The 15213-nt window shown below is 52.0% G+C and overlaps 1 protein-coding gene across 4 annotated transcripts in view; it reads right to left on the bottom strand.

Moving 5' to 3' along the window:
- Positions 1 to 15213, bottom strand: part of RPH3AL (rabphilin 3A like (without C2 domains)) — a 152250-nt gene that overhangs the window by 126275 nt on the left and 10762 nt on the right. For 2 of the 4 annotated variants that reach the window (XM_033185242.1, XM_033185256.1), the window contains exon 1: positions 431 to 557. The exons of 1 other annotated variant lie outside the window; for it this stretch is intronic. The gene's annotated coding sequence lies outside the window, so the exon portion shown is untranslated. Of the gene's footprint in view, positions 1 to 430; positions 559 to 15213 lie in introns of those variants that run through there. One more of the 4 variants, XM_033185252.1, reaches the window with a different exon arrangement.

Genomic DNA, 15213 nt, shown 5'->3' with positions numbered 1-15213 from the left:
TGCCCACAGCATAACACGCAACACAAGCAGCATGTTCTGGTCTACTCAGCTGTGTGGCCCCCATTGTCTGCCTGACCCCAGGCCCATCTGCTGCTAGCACACAACCCCACTGCCCTGCACCCCCAAATCCATCTCTGTCCACTGGGGTGTTTCAAAGGACCACACAGAAAGAGCACTGGAGGCACCAGCGGGGCACGAGGCCTGTTCTCCAGCCCTGGCTGCCTCTTGAGGACCTGGGGCAGCCTGGAAAAGCGAGTTTCCAGTCAACGATTAACCAGACGCTCTCCCAGCACAGACACAAGCCTTTTCCCCGGAAGTTAGCAAAGTTCTGGGAGAACCCCTGCATGAACTGGGCCCCGACTCCAGGAAAACAGAGGCGTCTTCCAATGTTTCAATGCTCCAGGGGGAGCCATGAGACCCAGACACCTACCGGAACGGAGGGGCTTCACCCAGACAAGGCCCCGCACAGGGAGGAGGAGGCCGCTCTCCCTCCCACCACCGCTGGCAGGGGAGACCCGCGGCGCTCCCGATGAGGAGCTGAATCACTGGAACTTAAGTCAATAAGTGGCAGCCACCAGGCAGGCCCAGCTGGAGCCAAACCAAGGCCTGGATTCTCCTAGTGGATGCAAGGCACGCAAGGCCCCACCATGTCCCCAAGTCACGTCGTCCAAAACTGAGCAGACTTGGGACGCTTCCTCTTAGAGGGCAGCCCTCTGCGTGGGAACGTTCGTGTGGCCACTTTTACACATTTCAAGCATTTTTTTTTTTTTTTGGTTAGAAAGGGCACATTTTCTGAAAAGGCATCCAATATAGTCCTTACAGCAGTGGGGGTGGGGCTGGGGCGTCAGCATCCCATGGCTTCCCGAAGCCCCGGCTGCCTGGACCTGGGCCCCTGCTGGGGGCGGCTCTTCAGGAGGAAGGCAAATTGAAGCACAGATAACCTGACAGACGTGCAAACGGAACAGCTTCCCGGAGGTGCCTCCAGGAGGACAAGGGTAATGAAATGAACCCTGGCACAGCGAGGGAGCGTTTAGAGCCTGACGTCCTCCTGCAGAGAGGAGGATGACAAGGATCTCTTTGTTGACCTTTTCATGGTGCAAACAAGCTACTGATGGAAAAAAGAAAATGTTTTGATGCTTAAAAAAAAAAAAAACATCATCAGCAACGTATCCCCATGGGAGCAGCAGGTGCTGCCGAGAGACAGACAGACAGATGGATATAATCGCCCAGAGGCTCTCAAACCGGGTTCCAAGGAGCCAGGGGTGCCGGTTACCTCTTCAGGACTGTGCAGGTAGAAGGAGGGGGCTGGGAACAAGGGGGGTTATTACAGCTCAATCCAGAGCAACTCAGCTTTTTCTTCATCTATCAGGCTTCCAGGTAAGATTTCATTTGAATAAAAAATCCTGCAGTAAAAACGTTGAGAAGTGCTGGTATGTGCTTCTGGTTATATGAAAGGGTGGAAGGAGGCCGGTGTGGTGGTTCATGCCTGTAACCCCAGCTACTCAGGAGGCTGAGGCGGGCGGATCACTTGAGGTAAGGAGTTCGAGACCAGCCTGGCCAACATGGTGAAACCCCATCTCTACTAAAAATACAAAAATTAGCTGGGCATGGTGGCAATGGTGTAGGAGGCTGAGGTGGGAGGGGGGCTTGAGCCCAGGAGTTTCAGGCTGCTGTGAGCCATGATCTAGCCACCGTACTCCAGCCTAGGTGACAGAGTGAGACCTTGTCTTAAAATTTAAAAAATAAGGCCGCGTGCAGTGGCTCAAGCCTGTAATCCCAGCACTTTGGGAGGGCGAGATGGGCGGATCACGAGGTCAGGAGATCGAGACCATCCTGGCTAACACGGTGAAACCTCGTCTCTACTAAAAATACAAAAACTAGCCGGACGAGGTGGCGGACGCCTGTAGTCCCAGCTACTTGGGAGGCTGAGGCAGGAGAATGGCGTAAACCCGGGAGGCGGAGCTTGCAGTGAGCTGAGATCCGGCCACTGCACTCCAGCCCGGGCAACAGAGCGAGACTCCACCTCAAAAAAAAAAATTTAAGAAATAAAATAAAATTCATAGGGAGGCCAGGCACAATGGCTCATGCCTGTAACCCTAGCACCTTGGGAGGCCGAGGCTTAGCCAGGCATGGTCATGGACGCCTGTCGTCCCAGCTACTCTGGAGGCTGAAGCAGGAGAATCGCTTGAACCCAGGAGGCGGACCTTGCAGTGAGCCAAGATCGTGCCATTGCACTCCAGCCTGGGCGACACAGAGGGAGACTCCGTATCAAAAGAAAAAAGAAAAAAAAAAGAAAAGAAAGAAAGGGTGGAATGTGCTAGCAGCCATCTCTGAGCGAGCGGGACCACACACACCCCCAGGCGTGCAGGCAATCAGCTGGTCTTCGTCCTGCACGTGTGCCGTGTGTGCAGCAGAGACGCCTCCTTTGCCAGGGCCCAGCCTGGCCACTCTGCTCTTCCCCTGGCAGGACCACAGGCCAGGAGGACCAAGTTCAGAAACGCAAGTGACACCAAATCAAGCAGATGCTTGAGCCAAGTCAAGCTTCTGGAAAAGAGACTTGAACCCAGCAGGGACAGGGGCTCGATGCAGACGTCAAGGCCAGACGTGCGGATCCAGAGACCAGAGGCCAGAGAGACGGGAGGACTGTGTTGGCGACCGGAGCTGATCTCGGTCGGCCCCTGGGGCAGGCATGGCCACGAGAGGCTGGTTTCCACGTGTGCCAGAGGTTGCTTCATGGAAAGGCCAGCTCTGCGTGAAAGTCCAGGGGGCACCAGTCACGAAGGTGCGAAGAGGCCTGAGCGTTTGTCCTCTCTGCACAGCTGAGAACGGCAGGACGCGGCCACACTGCTGTGCAGACGGCACCTTCACAACTTTATATCCCTCGCACTGAGCTCCAGGGTCCAGACAGCTGTGCACCTACCGCCTTCACCAAAGCCAAGGCCGGGGGCCCCGGCTGCTGTTCTGCAATGGGCATGTATTTTGTCTACCCAGCATTCCTTTCCTTTCTTTGAGAATAACTCTTCAGGTCCAAGTAGTCATGCCCAGTCCTCCCGGGCAATAGAAAACGCCCTTCCTTCCTCCTCTTCCTGGTGAACGTGATGAGGATGACCAATTAGAATAGCCCTACCCCCCAGGCAGGGTAATTGGCTCAGGGCTGGGCATGTGACCCAGACCCAGCCGTACAGAGTCCTCCTGGGGTCTTGCCAGAGTTCCTGTGAAATAAACCCACTGTCTGGGACAGGAAGCACGGCACTGGCTTGAGATGGCCAGTAGCCACCTGGCTCCGCCTAGAAACAGCACACTACACATATAACCGGTGTGCCCGACGTCCTCACGGGAGACCACACACCTCACATACTAACACATGCCCGTCCTCACGGGAGACCACACACCTCACATACTAACACGTGCCCGTCCTCACGGGAGACCACACACCTCACATACTAACACGTGCCTGACGTCTTCATGGGCACAGCATGAGCCCTGATGTTAGCTTTCTACTCCTTCTCCTGCTCCTGCCCCTTCGAAGGCCTGTGCCAGTGGCAGTTGGGCCCAGAGACACAGGCCAGCGCTGCCCCCCTTCCGGGCACCGGTGTTCGTGTGGATGCAGCCACACAGCCGAAGGGAATCTCTCCACGGGAGTTCCTTCCACGACCCCTGGACGGCACAGCAGCCTCTCCTGTCTGTCACCACGTGTGACCTGCTCCCTTCGTCTTCACCCGCTCATCCACGTCTGCAGGGACATCTCTGTCCCAGGGTATCCCAGATCCTGGCTTGCACCCCAGGCTCTCCATTCAGGCTCCATAGTCCACGTCGGACCATCTCATGTTTGCTGGTCTTCGACGCTAGTGCAGCCAGAAAGAACACGGGAAGCCTCACGTCTGACAGGAGAACCTTCGGCGCTAACCCGAGGGCGGTGTGTGCGTCCTTAGCACCTGCCCATCCGGCACCATCCTCTGACCCAGGGACTGCGAGCAACAGGGCCCCGTGGCCATGACATGTCCTCACCCTTCCAGGTAAAATCTCGCCAGCTGAGTCTGCACATGAAAGTAAGTGGCTGAATTGCCTAATAAATCCACACGTAAGAGGTGCAAGAAGGAGCCAAAAAGGGCTAAGCTGAATGACTCGTATATGAAATAATGTGATAACTAATATAAACAGGAAATTTAAAGTCCTCAGCTGAGTGACGGAAAACACCTTAAAAAGCTCAAGGGAAATGAAGAAAATAAACCTATCATTGCAAAATCAGAGCATTAAAAGAAGGTGTGCTCAAATGACATGCTACAGATGTGATCGATGCATATTTTAACATTAGTCATGTGTGGGGAATGGTGTTCCCTGCACAACTGGCTGCATGAAGCCTTTCTGGACGGCTGGGCCGGGCCAGTGGGAAGGCAGCTGGCATAGCTGGGGCTGGGGTGGGGTCCTGGGGCCAGGGCCTGCCAGAGAGCAGTCCCCAAGCACCAACAGGCGTGGGAGAGGCAGGATATAAACCGAGCTGGGGAGCAAAGGCTGTGCATTCTCGCAGGGTATTGCCTCCACCACCCCTGGGCTACACTCAGGCCTGCCCGGTTCCCCCAGCTCTTCTTTCTCCTGCCCTGCCTACCCGAAGCCCCTCTCACCCTGCGCTCCACTCATCTCTGCTTCTCCCCATCCTGCCCAGCTGGTCTGCTATGCGGAGCTCCTGCAGCCGCCTCACATCCACCCTTCCCGGGTGGCCGCTCTTCCCCACCACCACCCTAGGGGCACCTCAAGCAAAATCCGGTTCTTCTCCCCTCCAGGTCTGCCTCTGCCTTTGCTCCTGCTATCCCCAGGGCCCCAGGTGCCCCTCCCTCCACCGCATCCTTCTGGACCCAGCAAACATCCTCCACCGGGAGGCCTTTCTTGACCTCCCCACCCTCCTGGAAGGCACCTCTCTCACCCCAGACTCCCATAACTAGTTGCCTGTCCCTTTCCTTCATACTGAGCTTATGCTGTATTTGTTTATGTGCTTATCTTCTTCCGGACTCATCTCTGTATCCTTTTTATTCTTTCGTTCATTCATTCCACAAATACTAACTGAGCGCCTCCTATGTGCTAGACCACCCGCTAGGACTGGGGACACAATGATGAGCAAGACAGACACTGTCCCTGCCATCCTGGATCTCCCATCTCGGAGAGAAAAAAAAACACGACGCAAGTAAACACCAGTAAATACGTCAGGACAAGTGGCGATATAGGCTGGGATAGAAAGCTGGAGGTGATGGAGAGGCGAGCGTCAGTGCAGACAGAGGAGGTGGGGGAGGAGACTCTGAGAAAGCAACATTCAGCTGGGGCCACAGGGGTGAGCAGAGTGAGTCGGGCAGCTCTCCAGGCACATAATTGGTGTTTGCTAAACATGTGTGGAACAAATGAGTGGCTAACAAGCCAGAAATCCCGAGCGTGTGCCCCGTGTCGCTCCAGACACAACTTCCCCACCCTTGTCACCCTGATGGATCACTCCGACTGGCAACCAGAGGCATTTTCCAGCCCTCACGCCTCCTACGGGCCCCACCCGTGTCACCCGCGCAGAGACGCTCGCCAGGACTTGAGAGGATCTCCGCTCAGAACCCCTCACAGCCTCCCTGACATCACCAGCAGCCCTGGGGCTGCAGAGCAAGTGGGTTTTGCCTCCCTGCAGACTCCACCCCCGGAGCACCAGGCACAGAAGCCCAGCGAGGCCACCTCTGCACTCGGGGGGACCAGCCCTGATGGACTGGTGGTGTCTGCCAGGGGACGGCAGAAGACACAGAGGCACATTTGCCACGTATTTTCCTTGTCACCCAGGGCCCCACAAATGACCACTCAGGCAAGAAATCTCCTTCAGGTCTAATTGCCTGGACGAGCATTCGCATCTGCTGCCCTTTCCTTATGGACCATGTGAACCAGGTCACTGATTTTTTTTTCCTGCCTCAACTGCTCATTACCTCAGAGCTAAACGTGTGGCCCAAATACAGCAAAGTGTATACAGCTCGATGGCCCGAATAGGGGGTCTCACACTCCCCCTGGCTTCAACCTTCTAGATAATCTACATCTATGTCTTTCCTGATCTTATTTTTATGATTTCTATTTAGTTACATGTACATAAACATACACACATATATGTATAGACATATCTAAACAGACATACACACATATATCAACACAAAATATCTACACATAGGTCTGGTATGTAGTACCTACTTTACCTTCTGTCTATGAATATATCTTTTTTAAGAAAATAGAGACAGGGTCTCACTATGCTGCCCAGGCTTGGCTCAAACTCCTGGACTCAAGCGATCCACCTGCCGGGGCCTCCCCAAGCACTGGGATTACAGGCACGAGCCACCATGCCCAGCCATTAACATGTCTTTTTATATTTATTTCTTAAGTTTCTTCTCCCTTTTTTTTTTTTTTTTTTCCAGAGACAGGGTCTCACTATGTTGCCTACGCTGGTCTTGAACTCCTGGGCTCAGGCAATCCTCTTGCCTCAGCTTCCCAGAGTGCTGGGATTACAGGCATGGGCCACCACACCCAGCCTTTATATTTCTTATATGCATAAAATATAGAGAGAGTTATAAATATAATCTTGTAAGCAACCTCAATCCATTTATGGAACAAGATAGAGGAATAAATGAATAGATGGATAGATGACAGACAGGAAATACCAGGGAAGAATAAGACAGCCTTTGCTGAGAGAATTCAGAATATAGTTAGCTGCACTCTGTCGTGAACAGAGTATGGAATTAGAGATCAGAAGCCAGACTCTCAGTCCCAGCTCGGACCAGCGACGTGACTGTGAAGGGAAACGAGTTAAACACACACACTCGCAAGTCCCTACCCCTGCCAGTCTGAGGCTTTATCAACTCTTACATGTCTATCATCTCATCTGCGCTGCTCACTTCCCCTGGTGGTAACAGAAATTACACGGGAGGTTCCTGACTGTGCCGTCAACACCAGCTTCATGCACAACGCTGGCGTCATTATTAGTATTGGAGACAACGCTGCAGGCAGCCTGCGTTCGACCATAAATAATAAGACACCAAACCGCACGGCCTCCTACTAAATGCTGCAGGAATTCAAAGAGAAAGGAGCCCTCAGAACCCACATCTGCATTCAGAGTGTCCTGCCCTCCTGATGTCTGAGAGCAGCGTCTGACTGAAGGACTTCGATCCCTTGCTTTTCCTCGCAAGACAGCAAGCCCCAGCCAAGATCAGTGGTGACCCCCAGGACTGGAAACGGCTGCCCTGGTATGGAGCAAAGGGCTGGGGCTCTGACAGCCCCCGGCAGTCCCCTGACCACACTGTCCTCTGCAGAAACGCCAGCACAGCACACATCACCCATGGGCCAGGTGAGAGAGGACAGGCCAAGGCTAGAAACCGTGGGGCCCTGGGGCAGCTGACCCCCGCGTGCGCCTCCTGCATGACCTCCCAGACCTCACCCCTGCGTGTGCCTCCCGCGTGACCTCCTAGGCCCGACCCCTGCGTGTGCCTCCCGCGTGACCTCCCAGGCCCGACCCCTGCGTGTGCCTCCCGCGTGACCTCCCAGGCCCGACCCCTGCGTGTGCCTCCCGCGTGACCTCCCAGGCCCGACCCCTGCGTGTGCCGCGTGTGGTGGTGCACATCTGTAGTCCCACTACTCTGGAGACTGAAGTAGGAGAATCACTTTAGCCTGGGACGTAGAAGCTGCAAGGAGTCTCATAAATAGACGAGAGAGAGAAGGAGATTCACTCACAGATAGAGAGAATTTAGTCCATTTGCATTTAATGTAATTACTGGTAAGACAGATTTATGCCATTTTGCTATTTGCCTTCCGTATGTCTTGTCTTTTTATTCCTCTATTTTCCCATTTCTGCCTTCTTTTGTGTTGAACAGGTATTTTCTAGTGTAACTCTTAATTCTCCTCTTCCATTTTTTAAAGTTATTTTCTTAATGGTTGCCTTAGAGACTACAATTAACATTTTAATTTAAAACAGTCTAACTTGGATTAATACTGACCTAATTTCAATAGTACACAAAAACTTTGCTCCAATATCGCTCGTTCCCTCCACTCCTTGGTGCTATTATTGTTACACAAATTACATCTTGGTACATGATAAGCCCATCCACAAAGTTTTAACAAGCATTGCTTTCTGCAGTTACCTTTTCAGACAGACAGAAGAATCACTAGCAGAATCTACTTACTGCTCTAAAGTTGCTCCTTGTATTGTCATGTGGATTTCAGTCACTGCCTAGTGCCCTTTCATTTCCGCCTGAAGGATTCCCTTTCGTATTTTTTTTTTTTTTTTTTTTTTTTTTTTTTTTTTTTGAGACGGAGTCTCACTCTGAGGCCCAGGCTGGAGTGCAGTGGCTGGATCTCAGCTCACTGCAAGCTCCGCCTCCCGGGTTTACGCCATTCTCCTGCCTCAGCCTCCCGAGTAGCTGGGACTTCAGGCGCCCGCCACCTCGCCCGGCTAGTTTTTTGTATTTTTTTTAGTAGAGACGGGGTTTCACCATGTTAGCCAGGATGGTCTCGATCTCCTGACCTCGTGATCCACCCGTCTCGGCCTCCCAAAGTGCTGGGATTCCAGGCTTGAGCCACCGCACCCGGCCTCTTTCGTATTTCTTATAGGCCGTGCCAGTCAGTGACAAATTTTCTCCATTTTTATTATATTAATCTAGGATGTCTTCATCTCTCCTTCATTTTTGAAGGACAGACTTTGTGGATATAGAATTCTTTAAAGAGGTTTTTAATTCTTTCAGCACTTTGGCTGTGCCACCCACTGCCTCCTGCCGTCCAGGGCTTTGGATGAGAAGTCAGCTGTGCTGTTAATCTCATGAGCGTTCCCTGCCTTACTGACACTCACCCTTCAATTCTGAGTTCAACCGTATCTTCCTCCCTGGCCTAGGCCAGGCCCGTTGATACCGGCACTCCATTCCTCTGGAATTCCCCTTTGTACTGATTATCACCGTTGTAATTCAACAATGAATGATGGACAGAGCTCTTTCCTGCATTTTCCCATCACTGGAATGTAAGTTCCATAAGGAAGAACCAAGCCTGTCTTGTTCACCACTCTGTCCCCAAAAGCCACCCAATGCCTGGCACACTGTAAACTCTCAATCAATATTTACTGAGTGAATGAATGAAACTCATCCAAGAGTAGGCTACATGACGGGTCTCAGCTTCTCACTCCCTGTAGTGGTGTAAACAGCCACACCACGCCAGGGCCTGCAAGTAGACAGTGTATGTCCTGCCCTGTGTTGAGGTTGGCCGTGTGCCTTGTGTTAGCTAATGGGATGTTAGTGAACACGATGTGAGAAAAGGCTGAAAACGTGTGTGTATGATTGAGCTGGATCTCTTGTGCTCCTCCTGTCACCACAAGAAAGAACAGGCCTTGGGTGGTCTCTGTGCTCCTCCTGTCACCATGAGAAAGAACAGGCCTTGGGTGGACAGAACAGTGGTCACTGGTCCAAGTGGGATTAGAGACACATGGAACAGATCTAAACCCAGCTTGAAGCTAGCCAAGTCCTCCTGAGGGCAGCCTAGGTCAGCCAAACCTCACCCAACCCCCAGATACATGAGAGGGAAATAAATGTTCAGTGCCATATCCCAGTGGGTTTGGGGGCCGCCTGTTGCACCACGATATGGTGGCAATGGATGACTAAGACATATGCCCTTGTGAGTCTGAAGGCTGGGAGTAAGAGCTGAGGAGGGTCTTTACGTGGCCCACAATTGGGTCCAGATTAGTTCCACAGGCAGATCCACCAGCGTCCTCTGTACTTACAGAATAAATTTCCCAGAATCCCACAGTCTCACAGTTCATCCCTGGGGCCAGCAGCTCCTAGAGTGGCCCCGAGTGTGCTAAGCACGGAGCACAGCGCCAGGCACACAGTAGGTACTTTGCTGAGTTAGGCTTTGTCCTTCTCCACCTTCCCCCTCACCAGTCCCACCACTGGGCCTGAGTTCATCTGCACAGCCAAACACCTGCAGTTCTTCCTCCACTGTGGCGCTGAGGAGGGGGGCGCGAGTGCACCCCACCTGTCCCAGGAGCTGACCTTCTCACTGCCTCAATGACACCCCAGACTCAGGTGACGAGGCAAGGACAAGGGCGAGGGCAGGCAGAGCATGCTTGCTTACGTTATAACTCTGAGTCAGTGGAGGACCTAAAATCTTACTCATTCATTCAAAATTTATAACTGCCTGTTTCAAGGAGGGCTTGAGGCAGCTTAAGGGCTGAATGCAATAAAAAATAAACAACTTAAGGATGAAAGAGAACAGAGGCCATGCAGAGAGCAGGAAGAGGAGATGTCATCAGAAATCAGATGATTAAACTAAGCAACACGTCCAACTCCAGGTTTCCAGCAGCCACACACACAAACATGAAGGCTAGGAACAAAATATCAGATCAACGGAAGCAGCAGCCCTGGAGGCCGAACGGGTCCAAAGGGCCAAACTGGGGACTCCTCAATCCTAACAACAGTCATAGCCACCATCCACAGTCAAGGGCCCTTCAGGCTGCTTTGCAAATGACTTCTCATTTAATCCTCACCAAGGGTGTGGCAGACACTATTATTACTCCCACTTAATAGATGACAAAACTGAGGCTCACAAAGGCAAAGCAGCTTCTGAAGATGACAGCGTAAGGAAGGAGCGGTGCCAGGATGAACACCCAGCAAGTCTGAACCCAGAGCCTCCAAGCCATTGAGCTTCTGCTTGGCTTATGCTGGACCCACCCACATACTCCAGACCCTGAGCACAAGGTCTCTGGCTCTGGGTCAGCTACAGACAGACCCTTTTCCCTGCTGAGGCTCCATTCCCAACACTTCTAAATGGTCTCTTGTCCTGGACCGGGCATGGTCCTATAATCCTAGCACTTTGGGAGGCCGAGGCAGGAGGAATGCTTGAGCCCAGGGGTTTGAGACCAGTCTGGGCAACATAGTGAGACTCTGTCTCTACAAAACATTAAAATTAGCTGAGGCTGGGCGCAGTGGCTCCAGCTTGTAATCCCAGCACTTTGGGAGGCCAAGACAGGCGGATCACGAGGTCAGGAGATCAAGACCATCCTGGCTAACACGGTGAAACCCCGTCTCTACTAAAACATACAAAAAAAAATTAGCCAGGTGTGGTGGCGGGCACCTGTAGTCCCAGCTACTCGGGAGGCTAAGGCAGGAGAATGGCGTAAATCTGGGAGGCAGAGCTTGCAGTGAGCTGCGATCGCACCACTGCACTCCCGCGTGGGCGACAGAGCGAGACTCCGTCTCAAAAAAAAAAAAAAAATTAGCTGAGTGTGGTGGCACATGCCTGTGGTCCCTCCTACTTGGGAGGCTGAGGCAGGAGGATCGCTTGAGCCTGGGAGGTTGAGGCTGTGGTGAGGTACGATTGCACCACTGCACTCCAGCCTGGGCATCAGAGCGAGAAGACCCTGTCTCCAAAAAAAAAAAAAAAATCTCCTGTCTGGAAACTGCCCATCACTGTCCTTGCCTATATGTCAGGACGCTGTTACCTCCCCGTCAGCCCTGTGCAAACAGCCTGGCTGAATTCCAACCTGCCAACCTTCGGAGACGTGCCTTACCGCCCTACCCCCCATTAAACTCACACTCGCGGCACGTTCCTCTTGCCATCCTAGCCCTTCCCTGATCCTCTACTTCCAGCTCTTCCCAACTGCCTCCACTTGCTGAATATCCCCCACGCTGTCCTAGAGCCCAGCACGAACACTCTTGAGGGTCCACGTTCACCTCTGCAGGCAGAGCCCACCACCGAGTATCCTAGGGTAAACCTCCCCCAAAGCAATGAACCCACAGTGCAAACCTTCACCCCTAACTGGGCCGCTGCTGAGCCCGGGCCCTGGACACCGGGTCTGTACAAAGTGAGGTCACCCCACAGGTGAGTCCTGGCTGCCCCCTCGGCCTGTCCTTTCCACTCTGACCTTGGAGCGTGACCCTGACGGAAATTTTCAATTCTGTAAAGGAAATTTTGATTCCATATAGGGCCTTTTTACTCCCAAGTTTCCCCTTCTGCTAAATTAGTTCCCAGTCCCTCTGTCAAGGGTGACTCCGTTCACCATCTGACGCTGAGACCTGAAGAGGCGTTTGTGGGGAGTCTGAGGTCAGCCCGGCCCTCATGGTGCTCGTGTGCAGGATCAGAAGAGGTGCCGCTCGTGCAGGCACTTGTCTTCCACCTGGTTAGAAAGCACCGTAACAAGCCAACAACGTTAATTCCATTCACTAGAAAGTTACCAACAAACCACAGGAACAGCTCCTTCTACGCAGCGTCCTTGTGGGATGCCCCGCCTGCCAAAATGAGTCTGGCAGACGCACCACATCCAGAACTACCTGCAGCTCTCGCCCAGCAGGACGCTCAAAGCACCTACTCAGCAGTCTCCCTGCGACAGACCGCTGTGGTCTGAATGCTTGTGACCCCCGGAAACAGCCATATTGAAACCCCAAGGTATTCGGAGGTGGGGCCTTTGGGAGGTGATTAGGTCTTATGGGCAAGGTCCTCATAAATGGGATTCGTGTTCTTGTAAAAGGGGCTTTTCTACCCCTTAAGATCCAGGTGCCGTAAAACCCACACAGAGGGACTCAAACCACTTTTGCAAAATTATGACTGAGACGGTGAAAGATCTAACTTAACCGACTCCGTCTTGCTCCTAACCTCCAAGCTATCCTTGTTCATTCCTGGGCGTAGGCTGAACTAACTTGAGGAGAAACTTAGTTTATAGTTTAAACAAAGACGGTAACAGCCCTTAACCAAAGCAGACCTTCTTCCAAAGGGGACTAGACTCTGCCTTTGCAGGACTAACTTTAGCCACAGGATTAGAAATTACGGTTTAGGAGTCATGCAGCTGGAGGCTGCAAGATTCTGACCCTCCTAAACTGCTCCTAAGACCAGCACTTGAGATGTTTTGCAGAACCTGCGCCTGACGGATCAGCTGGCACCACCCAGATCAATAAAACGGCTCATCTGATCTTGAGGTTCCCACCCAGGAGCTGACTGAGCTCAATAAGACAGCTTTGACTCCCTGTGATTTCATCCCTGACCAGTCACCACTCCTGGCTCGCTGGCTTCCCCCACCCAGCACATTATCCTTGAAAACTCTGATCCCTGAATGCTCGGGGAGACGGACTGGAGTAATAAAAAAAACTCCAGTCTCCCACGAAAAAAATAAATAAATAAAAGAGGCTTTTAAGGAAGCCTATCGGCCCCTCCTGCCATGTGACGACACAGAAAGAAAGCGCCATCTATGAACCAGGAAATGGGCCCTCGGCAGACACAGAATCTGCCCACACCTTGATCTGGAACTTCCCAGCTTCCAAAACATCAGAAATAGGCCGGGCACGGTGGCTCAGGCCTGTCATCCCAGAACTTTGGGAAACCGAGGTGGGTGGATCACCTGAGGTCAGGAGTTTGAGACCAGCCTGCCCAGCATGGCGAAACCCCATCTCTACTAAAATACAAAAAATTAGCCGGGCGTGGTGGCGGGCGCCTGTAATCCCAGCTACTCAGGAGGCTGAGGCAGGAGAATCGCTTGAACCCGGGAAGCGGAGGTTGCAGTGAGCTGAGATGGCGCCATGGCACTCCAGCCTGGGTGACAAAGCGAATCTCCATCTCAAAAAAAAAAAAAGCCATAAATAAACAAAACCATGAGAAATAAATGTCTGGTGTTTATAAGCCACCCAGATGATGTATTTTCGTGGAGCAGTCTGAATGGGCTAAGAGACTTCATAGCAAAGAACCATGTCTTGTTTCTGCTCAGCTCACGTCGGAAGGTCATAATAAGCCCCGATGCTGTGAGAAAGGTCTCCATGTCTAGGTGGGCATCACTAGACCCTGAGAAGTGGCTTCTGCAAATGAGGAAAGCCCCCAGCAGGATTGGAAGTGGCAGGTTAAAAAGGTCACTCCAGGAATCATCTCTCTAAACAGGCAGTGGTGGCCGGAAGGGGAGGGACGAATGCTGGGAAAATACAGGCAGCTGAGTGCAACTTCGAGTCCCGGCCTGGACTGAGTTTCACCGTTTGGGGTTAGAGATAATTTCACATTCATCTCTGACCTTTTTTTGGCGAACCTCGCCCATGCCACCTTCTCCTTCATCAAATACTTCCCCAGACCCTGACATTAACAAGGACATGGGCAGTGGCAATTCAGAGACCAGTTGAAATTGGGCCATTTCTCATCTCTGATCTGTGTGATTGGATGACATTAAAAAAAGAAACCAGAAGAGAATTCATTTCCTTTTTTACTTTTAAATGAGGCCCCACTTGGAGCAGAACAGTAGGTGTTGAGCCTTCGTAAGCAAACAGTCCCCAAGGGATGCTGTAAAAAAAACATTGGATCGAACCCTTGTTTTCCCATCACTGCAGCGAACGTCCCCCTCACCTAATCCCTCACGCGCTACATCAAGGAGCAAGAAGAATGAACCTGGTTTCCAAAAATTAAGTCCGGAAAATAACATGCATTCCTACATCTCACCTTCTAAATTAAGCCAGTGTTCTCCAGGAACGTCCCACTGGGGACTGAGAGAAAATTGTTTCGAAACTGGGAACTAAATTTAAAGGGAGGAAGAAAAGAAAATAACACTTTACGAGTCCCAAATGTTTGGAGCAGTTTGTTACAGTTTGGTACAAACTTTAAAGTCAGATCTAAAGTGACCGCCAGTTTGAGAGTTCACCTTGTCAGCCCAGGAATCCAACTGTCCAAATGGGGTCATGTACAAACCAGGGATTGGTTAAAGGCCATTATTTACACCCTGAGTTTTAGCAGCACAAGGGGGACAGTCCCCGAAAGTTTTGGTTCTCGTAGTTGGCTGGGGGCACTGTATCCATCGGTGTTCTTCGGTTCAAAGCAACAGAAATCAAGTCTGCAGGACTTAAGCAGAAAGGAATGTACTGGCAGAATTCCTTGTACTTCAGAACCCATCAGAAGGCTGAAGATCCTGATGGGGACTGCAACAGTCTAGGCCTTCAAGTCCCATCAGCCTTCACTACAGGAATAAGTGGCTCCAAAATCCTTTCTCCCCTTGCTTCACTCTGCCAAGTTTCAGATCCCAGAGTGGATAGCCCAGCAAAGCAGCCTGGCGTGGGCCGTGGTCGCACCCCTTGAGCTGGGTGATGACAACATGGGGTGTGTCCACTTTGTAAAAATGCACAATACTTCTGATGTGTGCCGTTTTCTGATAGATGCTATGCTTCCTTTTTTTTTTTTTTTCCTTTTGAGACAGGTTTTGCTCTGTCACCCAGG

The sequence above is a fragment of the Trachypithecus francoisi genome, unplaced genomic scaffold (assembly GCF_009764315.1).
Source record: "Trachypithecus francoisi isolate TF-2019V2 unplaced genomic scaffold, Tfra_2.0 Lachesis_group20, whole genome shotgun sequence".
NCBI lineage: Eukaryota > Metazoa > Chordata > Mammalia > Primates > Cercopithecidae > Trachypithecus > Trachypithecus francoisi.
Note: the sequence above shows the minus strand (reverse complement) of the source record. Positions and strands in the feature narration are given on the sequence as shown.